We start from the raw sequence: 15,128 nt of genomic DNA, 5'->3' as shown, positions 1-15,128 counted from the left end.
CAATTCTAAGAACAAAGCCACCAGCAATATAACACAGATTTGCAATAACATTCCCACGCTCTACAGCTGGAACTTCTCTCTCCAAAAAAGGTAGATAGGCTGACTTGAAAGAATTAAGCAACTCAGTCAGTGGCCAACCAAGGACAAGATATTTCAGGGTCAAAAATCCCTTCCAAGGAAAGCTAGTTTTAGCCTTCACTAACCTGAGTCCTTCTGTTTAGCAGTCTCCATCAGTGTCAATGATGGTTGCTCATTAGTATGCCCCCTGCTCTACAACTTTGGTTAACAGCCTAAAGCCCCATCTGTGATAGGCAGCATTTACTTAACAAGGAGATAACCCACAGGCTTCAGTGGGATTGCTTATTCCTGCTCATGCTGTAGCAGGTCCCAGACACATTGTACTGATGGAAAGCAAGGAGATAGGATCTGGTCCTCCTTAGCTTACATGAGAAATTCTTTCTGCTAAGAAGGAACAACAATCTGAGTCAACACCCACTGATATTAGTGGAAAGCCTCCCATCCTTCTCTACCCACTTCCTTTCTCCCCACCGCCATTTCAAATTCAAGGCTTGATCCAAGCATACCTAAGTACATAAAAGACACGTTAGCATGTTTTACTTTTGGCTGCATACATTGAATCAGACCCAAAACTTTGGCTTCTTCGCTTTAGTTCATTTTGTTTTTTCAACCAGAACGTGATGACAATCACTTTAATATCTACATACAGCAAGCAATAAAAGTTATTTCAGACAACTAGCTCATTTTTTAAAACCACTCCTCAAAGAACAGCCCCTCTACACACACAATTTGTTCACAATATATTTTCAAGTTTGTTGCAAGAAAGCGCAATAAATTCACTTTTAAAGGGTCTTAGCTAAATTGAGACTGTTCCAAAAGATAAATACAGTTTTTAAGATAAACACATCCTTACTAGGAACATTCAATTACGCTGTTACTGTAGTAACAGTAATACACACTTGTACCTCGGCACAGCTAAGGAAAAAAGGCGGGGGGGAGAAAAAAAAAAAAGGAAAAAAAAGGCCAGCTATCAGGCAAGTGCATCCAAAAAGAACTGGTCACATCAGCTGAGGTGGCACCAGGCAGTGTGACTATGTGACCAGTAACTGACTTTGGTTTTCATTAAGGAATGCTGATTTATACAATCCAGCTGTCAGCTTTAGTCAGCTAAGCTGCTGCAGAATCATTTCCTCAGCCAAAAACTGCCTGTGCACACAGTGCTGGACATCATTAGCAGTTATTTGCATCAGGCAGAGCAAGTAGAATTCCAAGGCTCCTAATACAAGAAGTCCAGAGCCTACTGTACTTTGAGATGCACAGAAAAGTGACTGCCCCAGAAGTCAATACAAGTTCAACAGCAAGGAAATTATATACTTTTACCTGTCCATCTGAACGAAACTATAACCAAAATTAACTATTTTAAGTGCATGGACCAAAGAAGCGTGCGAAGCCCACAGTTTTCCCCAATATTCAGCAACATTATCTAGTTTCATTCGGGCTCCTGACTTGCCTTTGAAACATGCAGTGCCTGGCCTTTGTAGAGAAGACCTGGGCTACTACAGCTGCCTGAGCCAGCCCTGTGATAATGCTGAAAGGACTTTGCCTCCACCATGCCCTGGTATCTACCATAAAGTATGTAGTATGGGGGGAGGTGGCCATCCTTTGCTCCCCCAGGTGTGCCAGAGCCACTCCAGGAGCATTCCAGAGAGTGATAATATATTTGGTCAACAAACAAGGCTTGGAGAAGAGTCCCAAATCCACTTTACACAGCCAGGGAGGCAAGCGGTCACAGCGGAGCAGTAACAACTCAAGTGAGCAAATCATTGTAGTCACCACGGCACACGACAAGTTAAGGATGTCAGAAAGGAAAGACCTAACCTCTTCGGCAGCAACAAAGACTTCTCCATACATGCAAGTGGCTATAGATGTGCTAAGAAATGCACCAGCATTGGTCCCACGCACCTTCACAAACCATAGAAGGAAAAAGACTTCCAGATAAGCATTTTGTTTCAAGCAGAAGTGACAATTTTCCCTTTGAAATTAATCTTTTCTAACTGTTTATCACCATTAGTTTACACGATCAGATTCAGATTAGGTAGGATGAGAAAGACCCACTAAGATCACAGGCATACCCAAGGCAGACTAGTAAAACGGGAACATCCTTCCTTATCTGCAACTTCATGTTATGAGCAAAAGCATTTGTTGTGGTATAATGCTTTAACTTCCCTAACCTCACCGGCATGATTATACCAGCACAAGCATTTATTCCATCGTGATCACGTCTACAACACCAGCAGATGCAAGAACACTGCCACGGTGTCATCCCGCATCAATGCTTTGCCAGGTAAGGTTTCAGAGATTGAAGCAGGAAGCCAACACATAAGAGAAATTATAGATACAGAGATACAACTACATCCTTGTTGAATCTGCCTGTTTAATACCTCCTACCACCCACTAAAGAATGATAGCTGCAGAAAAGATTACAAAAAGAACGGGCCTGTGAAATAATAACAGTGCAATGGTAATGCTAACAGCTGGGGACAGCAAGCAGACAAATCTCCCACGAGAAGGAGTGAGGGAAATATTCCCAAAGGCAGTACTGATCCCTTATATTTGATCTTATCCCCACATCACTATCTACATGTTGTTTTTTGGCAAGATGACAGGTAGATGGAGAACAAGTTAACTTCTCCGTCAGTGGGATGGTTTGGCATGGTACAAGAGGCACGTATCCTTACAACTACAAAGTCAGAAGGCTTCGCAGAACCACCCTGTTTACTTAACCAAGTGACATAAGCCACACAACCACGCAAGCGTAGCCTTTGTTCTTTCCTGCAGCTTTCCCTGTTTTTCCTCAATGCCCTCCCACTAATTTCAAGACTAGCAAAGTAGTCTGTAAACCCTAAAGGAGGTACTGCATCTTTTTAATGTCCAAGTGTGGTCCGAGCAGGCACCAAGAGAGTACCTAATCATGAGAAACCTGAATATAATTGTTGGCAACTAGAATGTTCCTAGAAGTTCCATATATATATATATGTTATACCATTAATAGATTCTGCTTCAGGAGGTTGAGTGCTTTGAAGAAATGATCATGCTTCACAAAGTATATACGAGTATCTTTTTATACTAAGGAGTTACCAAACAATTAACAGATGTTGTTATACCATCATCAGTTCAGCTCTCTATAGTGATGTACGTAAAGATGGTGAAGCTTTCTATTGATGTGCTTAAGACATGCTACTCATGTGTAACAAGATTATAGCATCTATTAATTCTATTGAAGATAAATTCCTGATTTATAAAGTGTGACAGAAAAAAACCAATTACCTAACACAATAGCACACAAAACAGAACATAGCTCAACTGAACTGTAAGATATTTGCCCGTGTATCACAAGACAAGTAAATAGGATAAAGAGAATTATACCAGTTTTTGTTATTGTATTTTAAGTGTCAGCAGGCTTGTTTGCAGTCATTTCAAGATCTTTTGTCACTTCACTACCCAGAGACACAGATATCACAATGAAGTTGGCCAGATATAAAGGCAAGTCACATCCTTAAGCTAAGACTTCTCACCTCAGTTAACGTTGCAGAACATCATAATCTATTTTTCTGTAAATAAATATACAAAAAGCAAGACTGGATATACGTCTAGAAGGGACTAAATATGAGTTGTGATTGTATTTAATAAACAATGAATACATTATTGCTATATTCCACATATAAGCCCAGGTTTCCAGCAAGCAGCACCACGGGAGCCGAGGGGGTGAGCCCCAAGTACGGGTCTGGCTGGGCAATGGAAAGAGGGATGCTGCGGGCTGCAGGCAGCTCTCCCGGCAGCACTGCCAGGGGAGGCCGGGGAACCTGCAGCATCCAACAGGGACAGCCCAAGCTCCTAGTGCTGTAGCAACAAGGAGTTAATTTAGAAGGTGAAGAGGCTGAGGCTTCCTTAGGTATACGGAGTGAGAGGATGGTTTACCATGAAAGAGGGAGTTCATCTGCATAGGTTCCAATTTACGTAGTCACCAGAGCTGGAGAGTTCTCAACAGCAAGTCATCAGTTCCCATGGGTCAGCAGTGACCAGCAAGACAGACAGATGCTCTCTGCCAGAGCACCTCCTTACACCGTAGGGAGGGCGCCCAAACCATTCAAGGCATCTTGCAGAAGGTGGCACCTTACAGGCAGCTGTTTGGCCTGCCCAGATGCAGTAGCCTTCCAGCATACAGGTATTTCCCAACCCCAGGAGCAGGCACCACTGCCGGGCTGCCCAGCCAGAAGGGGAAGGGAGGGGAAGGCAAGAGGGGAAGGGGAAGGCTGTTGTGCCAGAGGAGATTAATTGCATCCTCCTCCCCAGCGTTGTTAGGTAATCCAATTACTAATCTAAGAATCTGACAGACTGATAGTAGCCAACTCTACCACTACCGCGTCTTTTGAGATGGATATAAATAACACTCTAAAAGAGGCTATAGCTCACCTCCTTCTGAAAGGAAAATAAACACCATTGAGCCAACCAAAACACATCTAACTTCAAACATTCAAAAATATAACGAAACTGGAAGTAAAAGTGATACTTGTTTCATTATCATCACAATTTTTCATACATGTCTAAAATTCTCTAGCAAAGAGCAGAGTTGACCAAGGTGGTCTGAGAAGCTGTCGGTAGACAGTATCACTTCAGAAGCCGAATATGAAATTTGAAGACAAAGGCTTTCACATCAGAATTTAACATGCAGTATTGCTTCATACTTGAGTACTGAGTATGTTGAACAACCCCACACTAACTGAAGAAATAAAGGTTAAAGATAAGGTACCTAGGAGTTACTTAAGCAAGCATGACATTTCTAAGGTGTCATGTTTTTTTCCCCTACAGCACTGGTGGGAGGAACAAGAAAAGGGAAAGGAAGAAGCATAAGTACCATTGAGATGAAGGCCTGCCTTTCTTACACACCACATCAAGAAATAGTCAGGTAGGCTGAGGTACTGTAGTATGACCGTCAGGCAGTTCCTTGTCCCAAGCCACCATGAGGTCTCCAGATTTTATTTGCCAACCTTCAGAGGAGGATCAGGTTCTCATCCTTCTGTCCTTGTAAGTTGCAGGGATGGAGGGGGTGGGGGAACACATGGATGGACGGACACGACCGAACAAATAACCCATACTTCAGAAAACACCACCCCAAAAGCCATTTTTTAACTCTTTGAGAGTTATTACATCTTGTAATTGACCTCACATAACTTCTGGGGCACCAGAAGTTATCTAACTTAGTAGGAGTTTTCACCATACAATTTCACTGTTTTTGCTTTCCAGATACTTTGAAGCTTAAAGCAGGCTTATATTTTTATAGCCTACAAAAATTCCTTGTTCTGCAGAAACACGCTTGTATTTTGATCAATGAATCAGAGTGTGAGTCACCATAAGTATAGCAATTGCATACTTAGAAAATTTTCAAAAACTTAGAATCATTGCTTTAAGACTGAAAAAAAATGCCATCGGTACACTGTACAGTAATATAACAGAAGTGAATGTGTGTTAAAAACATCAAAACAGTAATCATAAGAAGCCTTTGTAGATTAAGGCAGACACCATTAAGAACTGAGGTTCACCTCTTCTGCTTAAAGTAATTTCAGTTCTTTATTCAGCGATGGCAGCCAACGAGACCAGTAACACCTGCCTAGGAATCTTTGAGTCTGTATTATTTTTCTTGCAACTTTTGAAAATAGACAAAAAGTATCATTTTACTGAATTATGTTTTGCACATGCGGTTATTACTTCGCAAACATCAAGGCTGTAATTCATGATCCAGAATTCTTCAACAGCAAAGCACTAGTTTAAGTATTGCAGCATTCAAGCCCCATCTTTTGACTCTCTGCACAGCCCCCTCCAGCTGTGCTGGCATAGGTGCCCCGCCAGCTGCAGGCTGCACCGTTACACTGGAAGGCAACCCAGAGATTTTACCAAAGACAGATCAGCTCACTGTAAGGACCATAATGCAGCTGCACATGCAACTGTGCCAGCACAGCTACAGGATGGAAGGCAATATTTTACTAAGTGATTCATATCATAAAGATACAGCCAAAGCATCTAGCAGTTTACATGTTTTAATTTTTTTAAAAACTCTTCTGCATCGTCCTATGACGATACAAGAGTCAGAGATCCCACTTAAAAAAAATCCACAACACTACAAAACAGCCTTAAAATTGGAATAGAGCTTAATAAATAAATAGACAGACCACAATCTAAAGGTCGAATAAAACCCCCCAGTTACTTTTAAGGATCATTAAAAAAAATGATAAAGGAAATGTTAATACTGGAAATAACATCCTTAAGTGACTGCAGATTTTGGCTATGGGAAAGCCTTTATGCAAGCCAACGTTCCCCTGGGAGAAGCAGTACTCCACTGAATTATATCACTTTTGCTTCATCACAGTGAAGAAATTTCAAAGTTGTTAATACTTGGAAGCCACAGAAAACCTTCTGAGAGGAGATGCTGAAGAAGCTTGCTATAACACCACCAGGCACACACTACAAACCACAGAAACAGCTCTGTGTTTTGTCAGAGCACTAGGAGAAGGTGCCAGGCACATACTGACTAAACCAGACCCCCCCCACGTGCCTTGGACAGGCAGTGAGGAACAGTAGACCCACCTCCCCCTCTCTTCCAGAGGATCCTGAGGCAATGCCACATCAGCTACCATGTTCAGGGCTTGCAGAAGAGGCAGCAGCAGCAGCCCCCCATGGGGCTGTACCAGAGAAGCATTTCAGAGCCACAGGCTGCAACAGGACCCACCGTTCAGGGTATAGGCTTGCCCTAGAGATGGCCCATCTCTGCTTTTCCAAAGGAAGTTGTTTACTCATTGATTTTTATCCAAAAAAAGGCTGGGCCCTGCTTGATGACACCATCTGAACACTTCCCAAAGCCAGAACAATTTATTCTGGTTTGCAAACATCCCCAGAGCAAGACCTGCATGGAGCTGGTCTCCAGCCCTGCCTGCAGAGGCTGGGCAGAAGCATTACACAAGACGCCCACCTCACCCCCAGCGCGGCAGCCCCTCACACCCATCTGTCGGGTTCTCGGGTGCCTGCCAAGGGCCGAGCGTGCCGGCTGGGCTCTCCTGCCCCTTGCAAGGCACGGCAGCTTCACAGGGTTAGGGGACTCTGGACCGCAGGGCCACCTCCTCAAGCCGCAGCCGCATGTGACTGCATACTGAGATGGCACACAGCCTGGTGACACCGGCATTACTGGGATATATCTTGGGACAGGGAGCCCCTCCAGTCCAGTCACCCAGAGGTAGGGACTTCCCGAGGGCCCCCACTCCCCCTCCTCGGTGCTCCTTTTTCCTGGAGAAGGCCATACACCCACCTATAATCAAGACCTCTTCAAACCTCAACAAACTTCAAACACCAGCAGCCCAAGCATCACCAGTGGAAGTATCTGAATAGAAACTAAGAGACAGTCACTATTTTTTCCCACGCCAGCTCCAGCAAAAGATAGATCATTTCACCAAACCAGCACAAACCAAATCTAAGTACCGTGGTGTCCGAGAGAGTAAGCATCAGCACCCAACACCAGCAGCAATAACCACCCCATCACCAGTCCTTCAGAGACTGAACTAACACTCTGTTCAGCTCCTGTCATTACACAACAGCCTGCGTCTGAGTGACTTTAATGGTTTTTTCCCCGGAGAGGGCTCACGAGCAGCATGCCACATTTCAGAGCCCACAGAGTTGGAGGCAGCCGCTGGCGGGTCAGGCAGAGGAAGGTGGAGCGGACGGCATTGCTCTGCAGGCCCAGACACGGTGCTGACTGTTCCTAGCTCTGGACACCACTGACAACTGACCAAAGAAATGTAACAAAGGGCTCCTCAAACACAGTAACAACAAACTAGTTTCACTATCAAAACACTTCTCAAGAGATCCTATCCTGTTTTTAAATTCCTTATGGAAGGGCAACAAGGTTACCACAATACCCTCAGTATCCTGTTTAAGCTCTTTTAAAGGCAAGAGAGAGGGAGAAAACTCAGAAGTCTGCTCCGATGCAGGTTTATTTGATCCACATCAGAATTTAAAGCAAGCTTTTCAGAATCACAGTACAGGGCACAGGTGGAAACGTGTTAGAGCCCAACACCATCGTCACTACACAGGACAAGAGCCCGAGGTGTAAGGGGGAATACACAAACTGGACCCTCATTCACACTGAAATGCTGCTGGCACTGTAAGAGCTTTTTATTGCCTAGAGCACACACTGTTTGGGGGAGTCCCACCACTGAGCTGGGAAAGGCAGACTTCCTGAGCTCAAGTGAGTCTATAGCTTGTCAGAAGAAGGGTTCTTGGCTGCTAGCACACAAACTCTGGCTTTGCGACAGAAGTAACCCAACACCTACATCGATGCCACACGCTGAATAAAAGGAGCTCTCCCATGCTTGCTGCCTTGTTCACCAGTCCTGTTCCAGAGAGCATCTGTGGAGTCTTACTGCTGAAGGTCACTGAACTGAATAGCTTGATAAAAGGAGTACCACCATAGTTAGTTTTGCACAAGGGAAGAAGAAATCCACACCCCACCCACCTATTACCAAACAAAACCTGGAGTCACTTGTTTACTGAGGTTCATTTATTAGAAGGCAGTTATTAGGGCCTATAAACAGATACAAGAAAAGATTCTATAATCAAACATATTACCTACCAGTTAGTGTTTATAACCATGTTCAATAGTTGAGTTTTTTTAATAATAGCTTCCAAACATTGTTGTATCTCCTTGCAGACTGCTTTTTTTGGGGTATTTTTTGTCGAAGTCTTTGTTCACACATGTCTACATTTCAATTTGTAATAACAAGCACAGCAGGCTCAAAAAAAATAATCAATGGTCCACGAACATTACTAAACGTATTAAAAGTGAGACGAATGCTTGCCAAATTCCCATCCCCGGAACAAGGAAACCCCTAACCATTCTACCCAAAATATCCAACCCTAGCCTTGCTGGTCCTCTAGTCCTCTGCAGGAGCACACCCCTGCACCACCTTCCTCTTCTGCAGGACTGAAAAATCTCTGAATTTCAGCAAACTCAGCACAAGTAAGCAGTTGCACTATGCTATGCATTATTAATTCACTGCCACAGGCCGGAGAAGCAATAGGTAAAGGCTTTCTACACACATCTGCAGTGCAAGAGAGAAAGCAAGCTAACAGGCACAATGCAGCTTTTCAGCAGGAGTCTCAGTTCTAGCTTAGGGGTCCTCACAACCCTGGTTTAATTCACACAATACACAGAGCGAGCAGGATATTTACAGAAGCAGATAATACCTGCTTTGGAGTCTATATACAGTTATTTTCTCACTAGAGATAACCGATAGGACGTCATAGCATCTGGTCTCACATCCAAGATAACAAGCCTTCAGGAGGTACATCCTTACCGTGCTTTCACATGATGGTATGTTGATTTAGGGGATGCAGACCTCCCCAGAAGCCTCCACAACAGCTTTCTTTTGAAAATCAAGCAAGCACCTTAAGAAAGTAAAGTCTCACACTTTTCCCCAAGACTACAGAAATGCACCATGTGCTGTTTAGTCATTCACTAAACACCAAAGGTCACAGCACCATACCTTAAGACCTCTACTTTATAGGTCTCTTCCTCTACTACACCTCTCAGCATTTCAGTTTGGCTTACTAAATAGACAAGTTACATGTAATTTCAGAGCATTAGCTGCAATAGCTTTTAACTAACCAACAAGAAGTTTGACCACAACAGACACTTAAGAATTAAATTACCACAACTTTCACAACATAGGGACAAGGAAGACTCCTTCTCACGCCGGCTCCTAAGTTAGCTTTCTCGTCAGAAAGACTATTGATAACTCATACCTTGTTAGTCAGAAGGAGACTTGAAGACATCGAAGCAGTTGATAATTTCCTCTGCTTACAGAGCTCCTTACATCTTGTTTGTCTGTTCAGGTCACCCCTAAATACCAGCTAGCAAACTTCCTTTTACAAACCCCTCTCATCCTCTACCAGTTTCAGCCTGATTCCTGGTAGCCTTTCTGTAGTCACATGAGAGTGACTGCAACTCCCAACACATGCAGAAGCAGGCACAGGTGTTGCTAGACCCAATGACACTATCAACGAGTAGGTCAGGATTTACTTAACATTTAAAAAAAAAAGAAACATAAAAGTTTACTATCTAAAAGCTTTTGTAGATGCAGTTTTGTTGTGCAATTCTACAGCCTTATCTCGCTCCCACTCAATTCAATGAAAAAGCTACCTTTGCATACACAGGCAGTTTGACTCAGCCACAAAACACCAGAAGAGGAAGTAATTTGGTTTACTGATTTCTCTAGCAAGAATATCTGGACTGTAAAAATGTAGCGGTCACTGCAAATAAAAGCTTTCACTTCACTTTTTCTTAAGATATATTATTTAATATTCCAGTGTTTATATTTTCATTCTATAAACAGCGTGGTCATTGACCAGCACCCAGCAGCAGCGAGGTGGCTTTGCTAAGGAGGAGTGCTGCAAAAAACTCTCAGCTGCTATAGATTGACACAGATTTCAAAGGCAGACACCTGCATTTTCCAGCAGAAAGGCTGGCACAGATTAGGAGCTATAATTTAGGATATAAATATAGACAGTTGGTGTAAAAGGCAGGTGTCTATATTTGAGTTAATCAGTGTATGTGTACTGTAGAGCAGAGAGAGAAACAAGCCACACCACAGAGCTATTTTTCTGACCTGCCTTTGGATACCATTCCTGAACTAAGATGAATTGTACCGTAGACAAACACATTTATTTCTGTGAACTGTAAAAAAGATCTAGAGTTACCCAAATTGAACAAGAATGCCTAATTTTTAGAGGTCTAATATTAGGTAAAATGAATCCTGACTGTTGTGCCTGTAGTACAGTGAAAACCCACAGTGCTGCTCCTGGGAGGGCATTACAGGCATGGTAAACTTTCCTTACAGAGGTAAATAAGAGAAGGATATCAGGTTGAGTAGAAGGGTACTCTAAATTTGACCCAAAGCACTTGAAGTGAGCAAGGATTTTCCAACACAAAATAGGTAATTGTGGTCATTCCACTGAAAGTGGGAGTTGCTATCTGAAAAAAGGAAAACCAAGAAAGTGCTTTTTTTTGTTGGTGGTTTTTTTTTTTTCAGACTACATAGAGTTTGTGCTGTCTACAGAATCAGCTGGGCAAAGTATGAGTGAAGAGTACCTCTAGTTTTCTGAGCAGCATTGCTCCCTGGTAAGGAAGTGCAAGAGCTGCTTTGTGCAGGCACGTACACACAGCTAAAACGAGTGCAAAGGCAGGATAAAATATTGCAGATTCAAATAGCCAGATTCTGCACCCCCTGTGCAGAGGCTTAAGTGAATCCATAAGGAAAGAGCCAGAAGTGATTTAGGACAGACTAAAGCCATCATTAATACAGGATCCCTATATCAGTTCTAGCTTTAAGAAAAAATGGCCTTTATGCAAGATAACTATGCCTAGGCAAACTACGCCCTTAGTTACCCTCAGGATAATCTCAGGGTTATCTAAACGGGGTGAGCAAACGTCAAAAGATTCAGCACTTCTACTGAGACTAGAGCCTTCTCCAGTTTGGGTTGGTTTGGGGTTTTTTATGGTTCAGAAAACAGCCTGCAAATTTTACAAGCCCAGGGTTTTCCACAAGACAAAGAAAACCATGCATTTGATTTAATTTTACACACCACCACTGCTAAGAAAATGTACTTGGTGAATGAGAGGACTAAAAATTACATATTAAAGAAACCAAGGAAAGACATGTTCATGTTTCTGTTCCCTGTATATGTCCAATCCCACAACTGTTACTGCATAGGAATAGCTCTGCTGACACTAATGAGAGAATTTCACTCATGATGAGTGAGCTCCATAAGCTTGTGACGTGTGTAGGTCTGATGTGCAAATGCTAATGATTGCAACTTTTAACTTAAGAAAAATATTTCAAAGGTTTCCATTTGGAACTGTGAGTTCACACCATTTCATTTCAATAAACAAAATTAACTTTGAGATAGAAAAGGCAGCAAAACCCAATGAGTTATGTTTTGTTTATTTACATTCCCCTCTAATATATATTTTTATTTAATGTGGTAAAAGGCAAAATTAATACTCTGTGCCAAGTTTCAGACAAGTGTGAAATTTCAAGGCTTATTAGGTTATTAAACTTCTGAAATAAGGATTTCTATTTATAAAAGAAATGCTGACATAGCCTGAACTCTGGAGCAGTGGTAATGCCACCGCAACAGGATGGTTCATATGCAGTGTGAACAGCCCAGATTACCTTATTCTAATAAAACAAGAGTTTTAAAACAGAGGAAGTTATTTCAAAGATTCATATTTCTAGTGCTGTCAGGTTTGCAGTCACATTTGGGTTTAAATGATGGGAAAACATGAATCTATTTATATATTCTCAAATTACACCCACAAAACAGGATCCCAGAGAAATTCTCACAAACAGGGTTTGCAAGAATACAACAGAAGTGTGTGTAGGTAGGTGTGTGTGGTGTGCCTAGATGGATTATGTATGTAATCAACATGTAAAGCTCCATAATGCTGAATATAATAAATTGTTGTGAATGTGTAAGGGTGGAAAGTGCATTTTACATGGATTATCTGCCCTAGTTCCTGTTCTTATTTTTGGAAGGCAATCAGCTCTTCGTGAGAACTCAGCACCACGCTGAGCCACCCTAGGGCTTTTCATGGCCCAGCCCTTCACTTTGCATTATCATCTGTTTGCAGCCACATCCTGTGCAGACTGATTCATTACAGCCAAGGCAGGCAGCGAGGAGACCCTCTGAATCCTGAGGTCTGAACTCATTCTAACATGCTTCTCTCACTGTACTACATATAAAATAAAGCTGTCTTTTCAAAGGAATCCCCAGTCATTTTTTTTACTATTCCAAATAAAAGCTTATTTTAAGATAATGTGTTACTTTAACTCAAGATCTTTGCAAATCACTGCTACCTGAAAACTTTCATATGCCTGATTTGGAAAACCATATAGTCGTCCCAATTTAATACAAACAGAAAACTGAGTAATTTTGACTACTTTTGCTAAATAGCTATGGTCAAATACAAACAAAACCAAACAAAACCATCAAACTGACCCAGTTTATGAATATTTATTCACTGATGAATATGAAACACATTATTATTTTCAACTATGGTAATATTTTTTTGTTTTCTGTGAAGCTGAAGTTCATGCAGTCAGAGATAATACAGTATGTTGGACTTGTATTTTTAAACTCTAACGCATTACTTTTGAAATAGTATGATTTCCTGATGCCTAATTATTGAGTACAAATGTGTTACAGGTCAATCAAAAACCCCAAATTCCTGTTACAGTCTTTCTATTACTTTTCCAGTACACTATTTCTGTAATACGTTACTATCTCACAGTACTTTTAAGTATGAATTTAAATGTAAAAGCAACTATGAGATTCTTGCTTTACACATAGATGACGAGACTTCAGGGTAAAAATGCCAAGCACTCAGTGGCTGGGCTGGATGTACCAATCTTCAGTCTTAAACTTACAGCTTTCAGCATCGACTCTAGTGCTTTAAAACTAAATTGCACCTTTAGAACAAATACCTCAAACCACGTAGTGTACAGCTGAGTCTTTGTACAGATTTTTTTCAAACAGTTCCCTACCATGAATACATCAATAGCAGGACATAAGCAAACATTTTATACAAGTTATATGACTGACTGGCAGAAATACAGCTGCTGAACCATATAGAAATATAGTTTACTGGTATCAGTACTACCACAGCACACAGTGAGGGATGTATATTGATGTGGCAGTAGGAGATCTGTCAAAAAGCATCAGTGTGGGCTCAGTCCATGAATCCCATTTGTCTCCAGTGTAACATGACTGATTACAGCTGAATTATAGTGACTTTAAATGTACAAGTCAATTTTCTGAGCTAATTAAAATCAGGGAGGCTAGTATTTCTAAGGTCAGCACAATTCAGCTCCTCCATGAAATACAAAATAGAGAAAAATGGAATATTAATCTCTGATGCAAATAGAGACACAATAGCTGGAGTTCAAGGGAACAGTGCCACTGATAATCCGTAGATTGCCATTCTACCATATAATTTATAACAGGAATCAAATGGAAATAACTGTGTTTGCAGAGACATTAATACATTAATCTATGTTTCACAAAGAATCAAGTTTTTTTGAGAAACTAAATTGACCTACAGAAACACCTCAAATAGCTAAAAATTTATGCATCATGGATATATAAATCCAGTATTACTGTGGAGACCTTACACTCATGATCTCCAAGTGGCTGAAGGCATCTTAGAGATCATCACACAACTGGTGTCAGAAAACCAGTAGTACCTCATGCCTACAACAGCATCCAATAATTATAAAACCAGCAGAGTTCAGCTAATGTTAGAAACAAGAAGGTATTTTTAGGATTTTTCCCTCTTCTATGTCATCTTTGTCCATGTTAAGCCAGCTTTACAAAAAGACTGGTTTTAGCTAACCAAGTCACTGCAGCAGAGGTGGACACTTTTTCCTGACCTTGACTCACACACTCATCCTTACGACACCCAACTCAATGGTGTTCCAATATCAAAACCTGTTAAAAGATTTCAAGGCAAATGACATTGCAATGGGAAAGGGATGAGAACGTTATGCTCCACAGGACATTTTTCTTATTTATCATTCACAAAATGGTAACAGAAGGTGAGTTGGTTACAGGTACCTCTGGACTGTGGTAGTGTCTGAGATATCAGGCTTCACACCTTTACCTCGCCTGACCTAAATTCTATCATTCTGCTATTTTTAGAAAAGACCTTGAAATACAGCAGCTTGTGAGCCAGCCAGGAGCCCTCAGTGCATTTAACAAGGCTCAACACCCCTGCTAACCTTCTCCTTTGTCAGTGGACTCAGATTAATGCAGTGATTAGGCGGTTTTCCTAAATGAGGTATTGTTTCATTTCAGCAATAGGAAAACTACAGTGCATAAACCAATAAAGATTTAAAACCAATTAAGCAGCCTAAAGGCATGGCTATTCCCCTTACGGTTCACTGTGTCTTGATAAACCAGGAAAACCCAAGTTTCAAATCCTCTCTCTCCCTCCACAACACCCCACA

This window comes from Falco rusticolus, chromosome 4 (genome assembly GCF_015220075.1).
Source record: "Falco rusticolus isolate bFalRus1 chromosome 4, bFalRus1.pri, whole genome shotgun sequence".
NCBI lineage: Eukaryota > Metazoa > Chordata > Aves > Falconiformes > Falconidae > Falco > Falco rusticolus.
The sequence above is the reverse complement of the archived record's forward strand: the minus strand, read 5'-3'. Positions refer to the sequence as shown.